The 13988-nt window shown below is 41.2% G+C and overlaps 1 protein-coding gene and 1 pseudogene across 1 annotated transcript in view; both read right to left on the minus strand.

The window, feature by feature from the left end:
- The window catches only part of JAK2 (Janus kinase 2), a 267922-nt gene that overhangs the window by 178501 nt on the left and 75433 nt on the right, over positions 1–13988 (minus strand). The window lies entirely within an intron of this gene.
- Positions 1–13988, minus strand: part of LOC125282699 (splicing factor 3B subunit 4-like) — a 74159-nt pseudogene that overhangs the window by 45635 nt on the left and 14536 nt on the right.

Below are 13988 nucleotides of genomic sequence, written 5' to 3' on the forward strand. Positions count from 1 at the left end.
GGGGGAAAGTTACGCATAAAAGGAAACACAATTGACTTCAGATGTCAAAACTCTGGAGTATTTTTCAAGTTATTTCTAATAGTACACATTAATTTTATAAAGAAAAAATGCACTTTATATTTTTAAAACTTCCTACCATTTCCATGAAGCAGAAAAAAAAAATAAGTGTTTTTTTCATCATATACTAATCAGCAGAACATAGCTTTCTAGCTAAACAATTAATCCATTATAAAGGTAAACTTTATACTAAAGACATGAGAAAATGAACATCACTGCGCCATAGGGAAATTATTTTAATAAGGATAAATTACTTGAAGCACATTTTCTTTGAGCATTCATAGGGCATTGCATGGATGGTAGGAGTCTGATTTTAGATGTCCTCAAGAGCCTCACAGCCTAGTTACATCATAGCCACTAAGTAGTTGCTGGATTCCATTTAGAAAATGTAACTTCTCTATTAGAGATACCTTTAAAATGAATATTAAAATTCCTAGCCCATTTTAGAAATACTGTGAAATAAAATAAAATGATGGATACAAAGGCACCTTGAAGGGGCATCTGGGCGACCCAGTCGGTTAAGCCTTTGCCTTCGGCTCAGGTCATGATCCTGGAGTCCTGGATGGAGCCCACACTGGAATCCCTGCTCAGCAGGGAGTCTGGTTCTCCCTCTGCCTATCCCCCTCACCGCCCTGCTCCTGTTCTCTTGCTCGCTCAATTTCTCTCAAACAAATAAATAAAATCTTTAAAAAACAAGAAAACAAAGGCACTTCGAAAAATTAAAGTCATGATACTCAGTCTGCTATTTCCCTCTCTTCATCCATGTTGAATGGTGGTCTTTAGAAAAGCATGAAAATTTTGGAGAAAGATTAACTTAAAAATCAAACAGAAAAAAAAAATTCCTAGCCAATTTTTCCTTGAGTCCATTTCTCACGTTTCTTCTGAGCTATCAGCTCTTCTTTCCTAGAGTTTAAAGTTGTTCTAATGGGAACAAAACTATCTAGCTGGAACTCAGATTTTATTTACCCCTTGCCTTTGCTTTTTATATTAAAAGAAATAGAAAAATTTTCCAAGAAGTGTTATCATTTTGCAAAATTAAAATGGAAACCTCTAGTTTATAACATTAGCCCTAAATCAGCCTATTTTTTAAAGGAAGTCCTATTTTTGTAGAGACCTGTAACATTTTCATGTTTAAAACCACAAGGAACTTCTTTTCTTGAGTCACTTTTTCTTACCAAATAGGGGTTCTTACCAAGTGATTTCCTTTCAGGGCACATTTTACTCACTGATTACAAACTCCTAAAAACAAGTGGGGTGTGTGTATATGTGTGTGCGTGTGTGTGTGTGTGTAACTCCAAAATCAAAAGCTCACCTACAATGAAACCAGTTTCTTTCTTTCTTTTTTTTTTTTAAGATTTTATTTATTTATTTGACAGAGAGAGAGAGAGAGGCAGCGAGAGAGGGAACACACACAGGGGAAGTGATAGAGGGAGAAGCAGGCTTCCTGCTAAGCAGGGAGCCCGATGCGGGGCTTGATCCCAGAACCCTGGGATCATGACCTGAGCTGAAGGCAGACGCTTAACGACTGAGCCACCCAGGCGCCCCATCAAACCAGTTTCTACTTGGCTAGACACCCAACATAATCAGAACCAGGAACTGTCATTAAAACACAATGATATTGTCTGTTCTTTTTAAAAACATGTGGTAACTGAGCTGTTTTATTAAGTTTTCATTACTCTAATTGGAAAATGAGATACTTTCTACACATGGACCTAATTCTATTTATTCTGAAAGTCAGTAGGTATTCCTTTTGAAGTATCGGAATTAATCTGTTGATACATTGTCCCCTATGGTAAATTAGAGAATTGTTCTCACTTCTGCAGCCCCTCCCTCATGTGAACTTGTAATGAGAATTGCTTCCCCATCACTGATGTTGGGTACAGCCACGCATCCACTTGCTTTGGCGCACTGAGGGATAGCAAGCATGAGGACGGGCCTTAACTGAGTGGTTTGACTCGGCTGCTTGTACTTGGTGATCCACCAGGAAAAGAATGTGTCGGGCAGTTAATAGGATTCTGGAAACAGAGAGACCACACGTGATCCCAACCTGGAGCTTTGATACAAACCTAGCTGACCTGGAACAGAAACAGAGCAGCCCTGGCTCATCTACACACCCATGAACAAGGGAAAATAAATGCTTGTTTTTGTGACCTACTGAGTGTTGGGGGCTGTTTGTTACTCAGCTCTAGTTTCGCGTGTTCAGGGGCATACACATGTGTGAAAACTGACTAACACACTCATATCCTTAAATTAACTCTTGGTCCCCAAACCTGCAATGACCAGAAGCTATGGAGACTCAAACAATCCTGCAGATCCCAATGGCCAGTGTTTCTTGTTACTATCAATGGGGACCCCAGACAAATCAGACACTCTAGATAATCTTCCATAATGAAGTTGGAGGGAAAAAAATAGAGTCAAAGAGTCAACAAAAAATGTGTGAAAGTCCTAAAGGTTCCATAGGAGTTGAATAGAAATAGCGAGAGAAAGAAGGTGTGTATTTAACCAGGCCATCTGCTTTCCACTCCACGGACCAAAGAATCGGAGTACAATCCAACTGTGAATTCTCTCTGGGTGTCACAGGGCCTGAAGAATTTCACTGTGCCAGAGTCTCCTCTCTCTCCCCCTCTTTCATTTGCAACTAGCTACAGGAGTGCTCCTTCCATCCAGAGCTCAGGGTACAGGAAACAGGGTATTCTCTGTTATCCCAAAGAAAAGGAGATGGGTTGATGCGATAGTATCTTGTTCTTCAAAAATCTGCCTCTGGGAAGTTCTTCTCTGCGGTCTCTCTCTAGTTTGATGGAGGATCAACACAGGGAGGAATCAGAGGTTGGGTATATCCTGAGAGGCTTATTTTCAGAGAGGGGATTTTTACACTTACATTTGCGTAGTATAGCAATAGATCTGTGTTTCTGCTGGTCAAGGTTAGCGATGCAGTTCTTGGCGACAGTCTAGAGGAAAATTAATTTACATAGCACTTTTGGTTTAAAAATGAGGCATTGAGCTATTATCTTGGTTAATTATAAAATTCTACTCCCAGCTTTCTACCATAAGAATAATTTCAGTGTTATGTCTCCTATAAATGATGCTTATATACTGTAAGAATTTTTCCTGTGGGTTACAAACATTTTCAAGTCTCAGTATTTTTCTGCTTTCACAGTAATGACTTAACAAAGCTGTTTCCACTAGGACCATCTAGATTACACAATGTGTTTTTCCATAATCATTATTTGTAATGGCTGCCTAATCTCTCAGAGAGTGGATGTACCATAATCCAATCAACCATTTCCTACTGTTGGATTTGTAAGCTGTGACCAACATTTTTGCTATTACACATAACTTTCCTGTAATGGGTTACACATTCTCGTCATATATTTTTTTAATCTTCTTATTATTTCTTTAGTACAAATTCCCAAAAGATTCTACTGGGCCCAAGGATATGACTATTTTAAAATCCTTGATAGATATTGCTAAATCAATTTCCAATAGACTTTTGTAATACCAATGATAATGTATGAGAGTACTAGTTTCACCCCTTCCTAACAAATATTCAATATTATTATGAATGTTGCTTTGTTTTGTAGCTAAATGAATGGGAGAAAAAAGGTACTTTATTATCATTTCTATTAGTTACTTTTTGAATTAAAAGTGAAGTGAAATATTTTCCCATGTTGGTTAAGTAGATAATCTCTTTTTCTCAAGATCTATTTACTTTATTATACCACAAAATACTGAAGTACCTTTCAAACCGTGCCTATCAATAAGAAAACATATGCTTATTGTTTCTTTTTTTATGTGGATGCTTTATGTGCGTTATTTTACAGATTTATATATAAACCAATTCTCGCAGAATGAGTATGTAAGTTGGGAGCATTCTTTTTTTTTCCCCCCTAAGATTTTATATATTTATTTGTCAGAGATAGAGAGGCAGAGACAGAGAGAGCAGGAGCAGCAGGAGCGGCAGGCAGAGGGAAAAGCAGGCACCCCGCTGAGCAGGGAGTCTGATGTGGGACTGGATCCCAGGACCCTGGGGTCATGACCTGAGCCAAAGGCAGACTTTTAACCAACTGAGCTACCCAGGAGTCCCTCGGAGCATTCTTAAAAAAAAAAAAAAAAAAAAAATGGGCAAAAAAACAGAGCAGTGGCAAAATCTTTCTGAAAAAATAATCGCTAGAACATTTTATCAGCATTTAGCTTGATCCAAAAGCATTGAGTTTATAGAGGGATCTAATCAACTTAGCAAATCAGCCAAAAACAACAGTACATGACAGATCAAATTCCATTTGAACAAATAACTCACAGAGGGCAGAAGCAGGACCAATGAAGGGAGGTTTAAAGGAGACAAGATTTTGCTAATGATAGGAAGAAATCTGTAGCAATTAGCTCAAATCCAAATCACACCCGGACTGTCTGGTGAAGGGGCAAGTTTCATATCACCGTGCTCTGGCAAAGACGGTTGGGGGTAGTTTGGGGTCATGTATAGGTATGACGGAGGCCTGGTACTGAGGAGGATGGATGGCTTCAAAGTCCCTTCCCACTCTACTTTCCCTGGCACAGCCTGTGGACCTGGCTCCCTTGGGCCTAGGAAGAGGGGACTCATCTGTACAGGACAGAGAAAGAGGAAGAAGCTGTCCTTCTCTTCCTGAGGGTGGGGCATACACTCGCCAGAATTTTGAAATAGTCAGACTTTATCTTGGGCATCTTCCCACTTCCCTTTCTGTACTTTTGCTTACCATCTCATCCAGATCTCTGCTGCCCCATATTCGGAAGAGGGCCTTCACCTCCAAGCAGGTCCCCTCCTACAGTATAACTCCTCTCTCTCCAACCATTTCAGATGTCCCATTCTTTTAATACAGGTAACCTCAGCTAGGTGTTGAGGGGAGAGCAACCATTTGAACCATTTCACTCTAAAATGTGAACGACCGATAGCCCGTTACCTTCCCAGACAGACATGAGTTTCAAAACATGATGTTTCTAAAACCAGTGGCATCTTTGACTGACAATATGTGGTAAGTTAAACTCTAATTAACAGCCCCTTTAGAGTTCAAATCCAAGTAAATCCAAGCTCTGTTACTTGCTGTCTGGTGAACGTGATGAAATCACCAAGCTACCCAATGTTTCATTGTTCTCATCTGTAAGTGAGGAAAATTTATTATCAAGCCCAGCTTGATGTATGGATCTTAGGAAATCTTGATTACTACCCTCCCCTTGGCAGTCCTCCCCGCAGAGGTGCCATCATGGATTTCCTGCAGTCCTCCTTCCAACTTCATTTCAAAGTCCCTAATCCATATTCCTTGGGCTGGATGGTGAGTATCTAAGGCAGAATCCAGGCAGCTGAGATCCACGTGAAAGGACGACTTCCTCGACTTCCTCAAGTTCAGCTGCCCCCACTGTCCCTTTCTATTGCATGATTTCCTACCAATACACTGTTTACCTTTTCCCCTTTTCTTGGTGTTCATTTTGTTATTTTTGTTTGACTGATTGTTGGGCTGAGGTGTTAAAGTTTGATTTGAAAGTTTATGCTTAATTTATTTTCAAAATTTCTCATCTTCTAATACCTATATTTAAGGCTACAGCTTTCCTTCTGGGTAGTGTGTTGACTATAAACCACAGATTTTATAAAGGAATACTTCTGTGTCCCTTCATCGTTACGTGTTTTGTAACTTCCATTTGATTTTCTCCTTAACCCCAGAGTTATTTAGCAACATGTTTTTAATTTTTTTTAGATGGTTGACTTTGGCGGGTATTATTATTGATTTGATTTGTGCCGTCTTACTGCCTCTGTGTTATTGGGCACTAGGAGGCCAGCAGTCATTCGGCAGCTCTGTCTTCTCTCTAGATCTCCTGTCTGCATATTCCCATCTCTAGAAATGATGCTAACTCTCAAAAGTTTATATTCAGTGCAGGTAGGCTATAAATGAAAGGATGCCTCACTAAATATACTTTAAAAGTAAATGACACAGTACAGTACTTTCAGCAAACAATAGCTACAGGTTCCCATTTAAAATGATATTCTGCCGCTCGAACAACCCACTGTGCTCTCTTAATATGGTGAAAACTGATGGAACCTTAATTAAAACAAAAGTGTGCTAAACCAGAAAAATAAAAATGTATTGTGTGTGTGTATATGTGTGTGTGTGATGCAACATCTTTGCAGGTGAGGCATTTATCTTCCCACCCTCAATTAAAATTTGGCCATGTCTCCTAGCGGTTTAAACAAGGGAAGTTTAATTATGTAACTGCTGTTATTTTTACAGCCACATTGGGGAGTTCTCTGCTGATTATAAGATTGCCTTATCGTAATGAGATAGCAGAGCTGACATCCTCCCAAACTGGGCTAGTTGTTTACTTATTTAAATATTTATCTTTTTCCCACAGGCACTGGAGACCAAGTTAGCAGTTGTGTTATCGTTAAAATTAAGAGAACATAATCAGCCTTACATTTGGGTCTTATAAGGTGACCAAAATGCTCTGCTTTGGTGGGGGCTGGGGGTTTCCCGAGGTACGGAACTCCCAGGGCTAGAATGGGGACAGTCCTGCACTAACCAGGCAGTCAGCTGCCCTACTTATTTCCCAACAGTAAATCACAGCATTATCCTGGGCCAATCTTAGCAGCAGGCAGACTAAGCTACCTCACTGACTTGGCATGATTTAAGGGCTGTCGGAAAGGCCATTCTGCCTGTGCCCCAAACGACCAGCAGACTCTAATAGCACTGTCTTTCCTGACCTGCCATTTCTACCTTCGTTAAGTTATTCCTGATTATGTTTCTTTTCACTGGAATTAGACATCCAAGGCCCAGGCATTATCTTTAAAGACCTTTGTTACAAAGCTTAAATCTGGAAAGGAAGACATTTTTAGGATTCTTCTCATCTCACAGCCCAAGGAACCCTTTGAAAAGCTTTAAAAACCAGCGTGGTGCGGGTGACATGAAATTAATTAGAGGTTCCCCTCCCTATCCCCAGCTTCCTCTCATTGGCACCCTCCCTCAGGCCATCGGCACCTTCCTTCTATCACTAACCTTCTGGATTTACATGAACATGCAAGGTTTAGAGTAAGGCTTATGCCTCTAAAAAGTTTAAAGAGTTACCTTTTCAGAGGACATATGCATTTTAAGTGGGAGTAAAGCTCCTGTTTGCCTTTTTAAAATTATGATATGTTAGTCACCATACAGTACATCATTAGTTTTTGATGTAGTGTTCCATGATTCATTATTTGCATATAACACCCAGTGCTCCATGCAATACGTGCCCTCCTTAATGTTTGCCTTGAGTCAAGGAGGCATAAAGTAAGAAATTTCAGGAATCTAAACAGCAGGAAGTCTGTCATGGCCCCACAGCGGAGTAGGCCCCGCTCCCCCACCCCAATCATACAGAGCGTACTGGGAAGCTCCCACAGTAGGAAGCTTCCATCAGGGAGATGAGAGAATCCTTTCTCTCAGCAAACATTTTTGAGCATCTACTATGAGCCAAGCAGACTGGCCTCCTGAGACAAATGAGACATCCTTCTTACCCATAGGCCCCCCGGTCCAGGTCGGAGAGAGATGCCTGCAGTAAGTGTGTGCTGTACAGACGCGTGTCCGGGCGCAGGAAGGGGAAGCCCTGGTGACAGGACTGAGGGGAAGTCAGGGGTTGCAAGGACAGATATGGTGAACACAGAACTTAGGCCCACAACACCTGTGCCCCTGAAACAGGCTGAGAGATGAAACCAAGTCCAAAGAGCAAAATTCTCCCTTTACCTAACCCCCCTCTGAAATGGAATTTTTGAACTCAAAATATCTTCGTTGACTACTAAAAAGCTCTAAACATAAAAGTTGGAAGAAAAAATATATATAAGTTCTGTGAAATATATAAAATTGAACTAAACTTAATAGCATAAATAACTTATGCAATTCTCAGGGAACCACAAACTCAATAAAAACTACTTTTCTGGGGGAATAAGGATTCAAAACTCCAAATAAAAGGAGAGACTTCAGCTTTCATGGACAATGGGCTTGACTTTTTTTTTCTTTTAAGTTACTTGGTGTTTTTGTTTTTTTTTTTTATCTCTTTCTGTTTCATTTCCCAGAAATAAAAACTGTTTGCATTCCATTATTTCCACTTTCCAATAATAACATACTGACTGAATCATCTTTCATGCTTTGTCTCACAATTAAGCCTTTGAATCTACATTCCCTTCTTCTGACTTTTAGATATCAGAAGTCTAACTAATTGAATTAGGAGGAGGGTCTAAGTTAGTCACTATGTATTTCAACAGCACAACTTGGCACCTTCTTCAAGAAAAATTACAAATTTTCAAGGAGATTATGGAGATGAATCTTCATGGTGTCAGTGGACAAACCGAGACTCATCACAGTTCAGCTGTGAAATGGAAATCTTAGGCTGCAAGAAGAACTACTCAGGAGAGTTGGAGACCCTTCCCCTAACCTCTTGATTAGACACTCTCTCAGTATGTTTACTCCGGAGGCAACCCTAGGGACAAAGGACTGATGAAATCGAGAAGAGGAATCACGCATTAGGGAGAGGTGGTAGGTGACATCACCTCTAAAGGTCCCTTGCAAGTCCAAGATTCTGTAAAATTACTCTTTGGGATGTTGGAGAGCCTTGACTGGATAGGCCTTGCCTTGTGCCAGTGAACCATGGGTTCCAAGTAGGTGCCTCCTTCCATCAGTTGTCCCACAAGGCAACAACACACTGACCCAACTCTTTTTTTTTTTCTAAGATTTATTTATTTATTTGGGAGGGGGTGAGAGAGAGTGAGCACACAAGTGGGGGGAGGGGCAGAGGGAACAGGAGAGAGAGAATCTTAAGCAGGCTCCACGTTCAGCATGGAGCCCAACACGGGGCTCGATCCCACGACTCTGAGATCATGACCTGAGCCAAAATCAAGAGTCAGGTGCTTAACCCACTGAGACATCCAGGAGCCCCCATTTAAATCTGCCCCCCTTACTGCTACCACCCCAATGCCTGAAATCAAACCAAAAGTAAACAAACACTGAGTGAGCACCTTTTATACACCAGCTTGTAAGCAGGTCTGCGGTAGTATTTCAGTAGTTGGCAACATCGACAATTTTAAAACACCATAAAAGTTTAAAAAAATAATAACAACGAAAAGATGTCACCAGAAAGTCTTGAGCAGTGATACGAAGGTGAATGGATAGTTTGGGATTCCAACACTGTTCACTAACTCTGTGACCACGAGCTGGTTATTCAGTATCACTCATCCTTTACCACATCAGTAACAGGGGACCCTCGTTGTTCTTTCCTTATAAAGCTGCTGTGAGGATCAAGCAAGGTGACCGTATTAGATGCTGAACAGGGCTTCGTGCAGAGAAGCTTAACTCCTTCCCATTTGAACCTCTGTACACTTCCCTCCTGTTCTCCGCCTCCCTGTGTGCAGGCTTCTGCTGGGATTTGGTCACCTGGGAGCCCCAGGACGGCAGGAGAGGGAAGGCGAGGAATATGTTCTCCAGGTCCCCATCTAAGAGGGTCGTCACTGGGCTGCCGAGGTCCCTTGACAGGTGACCTCAAGGCTGAGATGAGGTGACTGTGCCTGCCTTGGGTTGCTGCCCCTCTCCTTCCTCGTGATTTCCCGCACACTCTCCATGGCACTGTGAATAGTCCCTTTGTTAGCCTCTCCTCAGATTACCCAGCTGGACTGCACCACGGGATAAAGCAGCTGTCAGTAGCAGCCGTGATTTATTTCAGAGCATAAGGTTAAGCACCAAACGAATTATAACACAGACACTGCAAAAGACATACTGTAGTGCAAATAAGTCCCCCCACCTGCAGAAGGTAGTTGGAATAACTCAGACCATTCCCTACTTCTTGACCTTTTCATAGCACACCTCAAGAGTAGCTTTCTCTTTGAAAAACCTCCTATCAGTTAGGGTTGCCCGATTTAGAAAACAAGGGTAACAAAAACAATGAGCAATTATTTTAGTGTAAAGATGTCACAAACATTGCTTCTCTGAAATGTATCCATTGCCTATATGAAATTCATATCTGACTGGGTCTCCTGTATTCTTTTTGGCAACCCTACCAGTCATAGGAAGATTTGGACCCTTCCATTCACTGTTTCTTAAATGTCTACTTAAATGTCTACTACTGCCTTTACAAGTGGGTGGGAAAGTCAGGCGTTATGATGAATCAGTACCTTCCCATGGAAAAAAACCATTCACTATCCACCTGAGTTCGCAAGTAGGTACAGAGAGGCCAAATCTGGGTCACATTCTATTCAGGACGCACCAATCGTGTCTGCCCTTCGCTCCCGCCCTTCCATGTGCAACTGCCCCACACCGCCGCCCCTGCCCGAGGACACCAAGTAGGCCAGCTGGTTGGACCAGGAGAAGGACCACTGCCTGACAGTGACTGACGTCACCCGGTATAGGGCGTTGAGCTGAACCAATCAGATTTCTGATATCTCCAGAGAATTTTGACTAAGGGAATGAGGCAGCTAGCAACAGCAACTGTAGGAACTGCAAAAATGCCTGAGAAGACTTGCGCTTTGTATGAAGCACAGTTGAGGTAGAGGAAATACAGTCATCAAAAAGAGAAAGACTACAACGGCACAGCAGAAACAAACAGACTTTCGAAGAGCAGCTAGGATCCATCAACGATGGAAGCCCATAGGAAAGCTCCACTCACGGCCTCCAGAGCGTCTCGGGATGCAGACCCAGCCTCTGGCTCCCGTCTCCGGGAGGCTCCATTGTTCTGTTTTCTCTTGAATGCTAAATGATGCAACCCCTCCTCTATACTTAAAATACCTCCTTCTTACTTGAGATAATTCAAGTGAATTACCTCCCTGCACCCACACGATAGGCTGCTGAGTCCCCACCAGTTGAGTAGTTTCTAACCCTGAAGAAATTCACATGCCACCATTGCCTTGGGGAGGCCTGGGATGAACGGAGTAATCTATTCCTTTGGGACCCTAACACCTAGGGGTCTCTAAGTAAAACCCCTTAAGAAGAGTGAGGCAGCACTGCTCTTCTTGCTTCCCTCCCACTGCTTGCTAAAAGCAGGGTGGTGGGCCACAGCTGTGTTTGTGCCATACCCAAGCAAAAGCCACTGCAACTACACTACGTCGCTCTTCAAGAGAATCCACGGTCAGCAGGTCACCCATGTGAATATTTTATGTGGCAACTATTCCCATATAATAAACATTAACTATAAAAAACAATCAGGATGGCAACTGTAAAAATAATAATAATAATAAATAACAAGTGTTGGAGAGGATGTAGAGAAATCAGAACCCTTATGCATTTTGGGGGGGAACTAAAATGGTGGAGCCACCATAGAAAACAGTATGGCATCTCCTCGGACAGCTAAACAGAGCTAGCAAATGATTCAGCAATTCTACTCCTGGATATATACCCAAAAGAATTGAAAGCAAGTAATCAAATAAATACTTGTACACTAATGTCCATAGCAGCACTGTTTACAAAAGCCATATGGTGCAAAAAAGCCAAAAGTCCATCAACAGATGAATAGATAAACAAAATATGGCATATCCATACAATGCAATATTTTTCAGCAGTAAGAAGGAAGGAAAGTCTAGTATATGCTGCAATATGGATTCACCTTGAAAACATTACACTCTAGGTGAAATAAACCAAACACAAAAGGCCACATATTGTGTGATTCCATTTATGTGAAACTTTCCCAAATAGGTCAATACATAAAGACAGAAAGCAGACTGACCGGGGTTAGGGGTAAATGGGGAATAACTGCTCGTTGGGTATGGAGTTCTGACTGGCATGGTGAAAAAGTTCTGGAAATGGATAGCAGTGATAGTTAACCCAACATTGTGAAAGTACTTAATGCCACTGAACTGTACACTTAAAATGGTTAAAATGGAAAACTTTATGTTATTTATTTATTTTTTTTTTACCACAATTAAAAATAAAAACAACCAGGCTGTCTGAGTCAGGGCTTCAGTGGGCTTCCCAGAAGCCACTAAGCCAGGTCTAAGGCAGTGGAAACTGCTGCACATTAGAATTATCTGGGGAACTTTTATTTTTTATTTTTTTAAAGATTTATTTATTTTACAGAGAGAAAGAGAGAGAGAGCATGAGTGAGTGTGCGTGCAAGCGGGGGAAGGGGCACAGGGACAGGGGGAGAGAGAATCCTTCAAGCAGACTCCCTGTTGAGAGGGGAGCCTGATGCGGGGCTCAATCCCAGGACCCCGAGATCATGACCTGAGCCGAAACCAAGAGCCGGCTGCTCAACTGACTGCGCCACCCAGGTGCGAATTACCTGGGGAACTGTTAAAATCCCCAGTGTCAGGACCTCGTCTCAGACCTACTCGTCAGAATCTCTGGAGGTAGGCATCAGCATTTTTTCACACTCCCCAGTTTATTCTGATATGCAACCATCAAGAACAGTGCTCCAAGTCAATTTGCTTCACAAACTTTAATGTGCATACAAACCACCTGGCCATTTTGTTAAAACACGGATTCTGACTGCTGTATCCATCGTGGAGTCCCAGCAGTTCCAGCAAGCTCCCAGGTAATACACATGTGGCTGGTCTGCGGACCACACCTGGAGTAGTAAAACCCTACAGTTCATCCTGCCAGTTGTGGATCTCTTCTCTTAAAGAAGAAAATTCCATTAAGACTTAACAACATTCATTATCAAGAGGGTCTCCGTATCCAACCACATTTTCATAAGCCATATTTTTTCAGCCTGTAAGATACTCCTCCAAGGCTCTCCCACAAAGGCCCAGATGCTCTCATCAGATCCTTTGAATTATTGAATATTTCTTATTACCACTTCCACTTTTGCCTAATTTCTCATGTTCCTGCAGATCCAAGTACAGATCCAGAAATATTCATGTAATAAGCTAGACTGACTTCCACATCTTGGCTGCAGTACATAAAATATAACAATCAATATTTCAGTGAGACTTTGTGCCTGGTAATTCAGGAATAAATCATATGAGATCTTGACTGCTTTGACATTGAAGTCCAAATCATTCCCTTTCCCAGTATCAAGCCGTAATAAAGTTGACAAAGTACATTTGTGAGTCCAAAGGAAATAAGTTTTAAAATGATGCCAATTATATGTAAATAAAATGATTTCATCACATAGTTTTGTGGACAAAGATGCAGAAACTTCAGGTTGCAACAGGTCTTAAAGAAAATGAATGAGATCTCCAGTAATGATTATGATCAGGAATTTAAATATGAGTAGGCAGAGATGTGAAAAACTCATTGGTGAGGCATCTAAAAAAAGGTGGTAAACGGTGTTATTACAAAAAGCAGTTAGCTTTTAGCATCACTTGTCAGATTATATATAAAACAAGAATAGAAAAGGAATGTCAGAGCTCTGCTCTAAATTAATTTTTGCCTGAAGCTGATACACACAGGGCTGGTGCCCAGTTTAAACGGCACAATCCATCTGGAAAGTTAAAAGTTCAAGAGCCTCAAAAAGTCTGTAAACTTGTGATGTGCAGCAGTAACGAATGAGAACAATGTATGTGTAAAGACAGCATAAAATCTAAAAACAGTGGTGGGAGGAAGAGAAGAGACTCAAACCAACTGAGCAAAGATTTGTGATAATAATCCCTCGAAATGTGGCTAACATAAGCAGACACATGATGACATTTTAAGGGTTCAAGTAAGGTATCCGATCATGTTGATTTTATAGCAAAAAGCATTGAGAGACAAGCATTTACAGCAACAAATCAGGACATTTTATTAACAGAAGCCATAATAAATCATGGTAAAAAACAATAATCCTGAATTTATGCTCTAAATATAGCAATAAATATATAAGATAAAAATGTATAGAAATAAGGCAGAAATGTAACCCATGATTAAGAGATTTTAACCCTCTGCTTTCAGAACATTATCAAAAAGAGCATTAATAAGGATACTAGAGATCTGAATAATTTATTATATTGCTCATTACCTCTTAGATAAAGATCTCCAGGGCAA

Source organism: Ursus arctos, unplaced genomic scaffold (assembly GCF_023065955.2).
Source record: "Ursus arctos isolate Adak ecotype North America unplaced genomic scaffold, UrsArc2.0 scaffold_33, whole genome shotgun sequence".
Classification (NCBI taxonomy): domain Eukaryota; kingdom Metazoa; phylum Chordata; class Mammalia; order Carnivora; family Ursidae; genus Ursus; species Ursus arctos.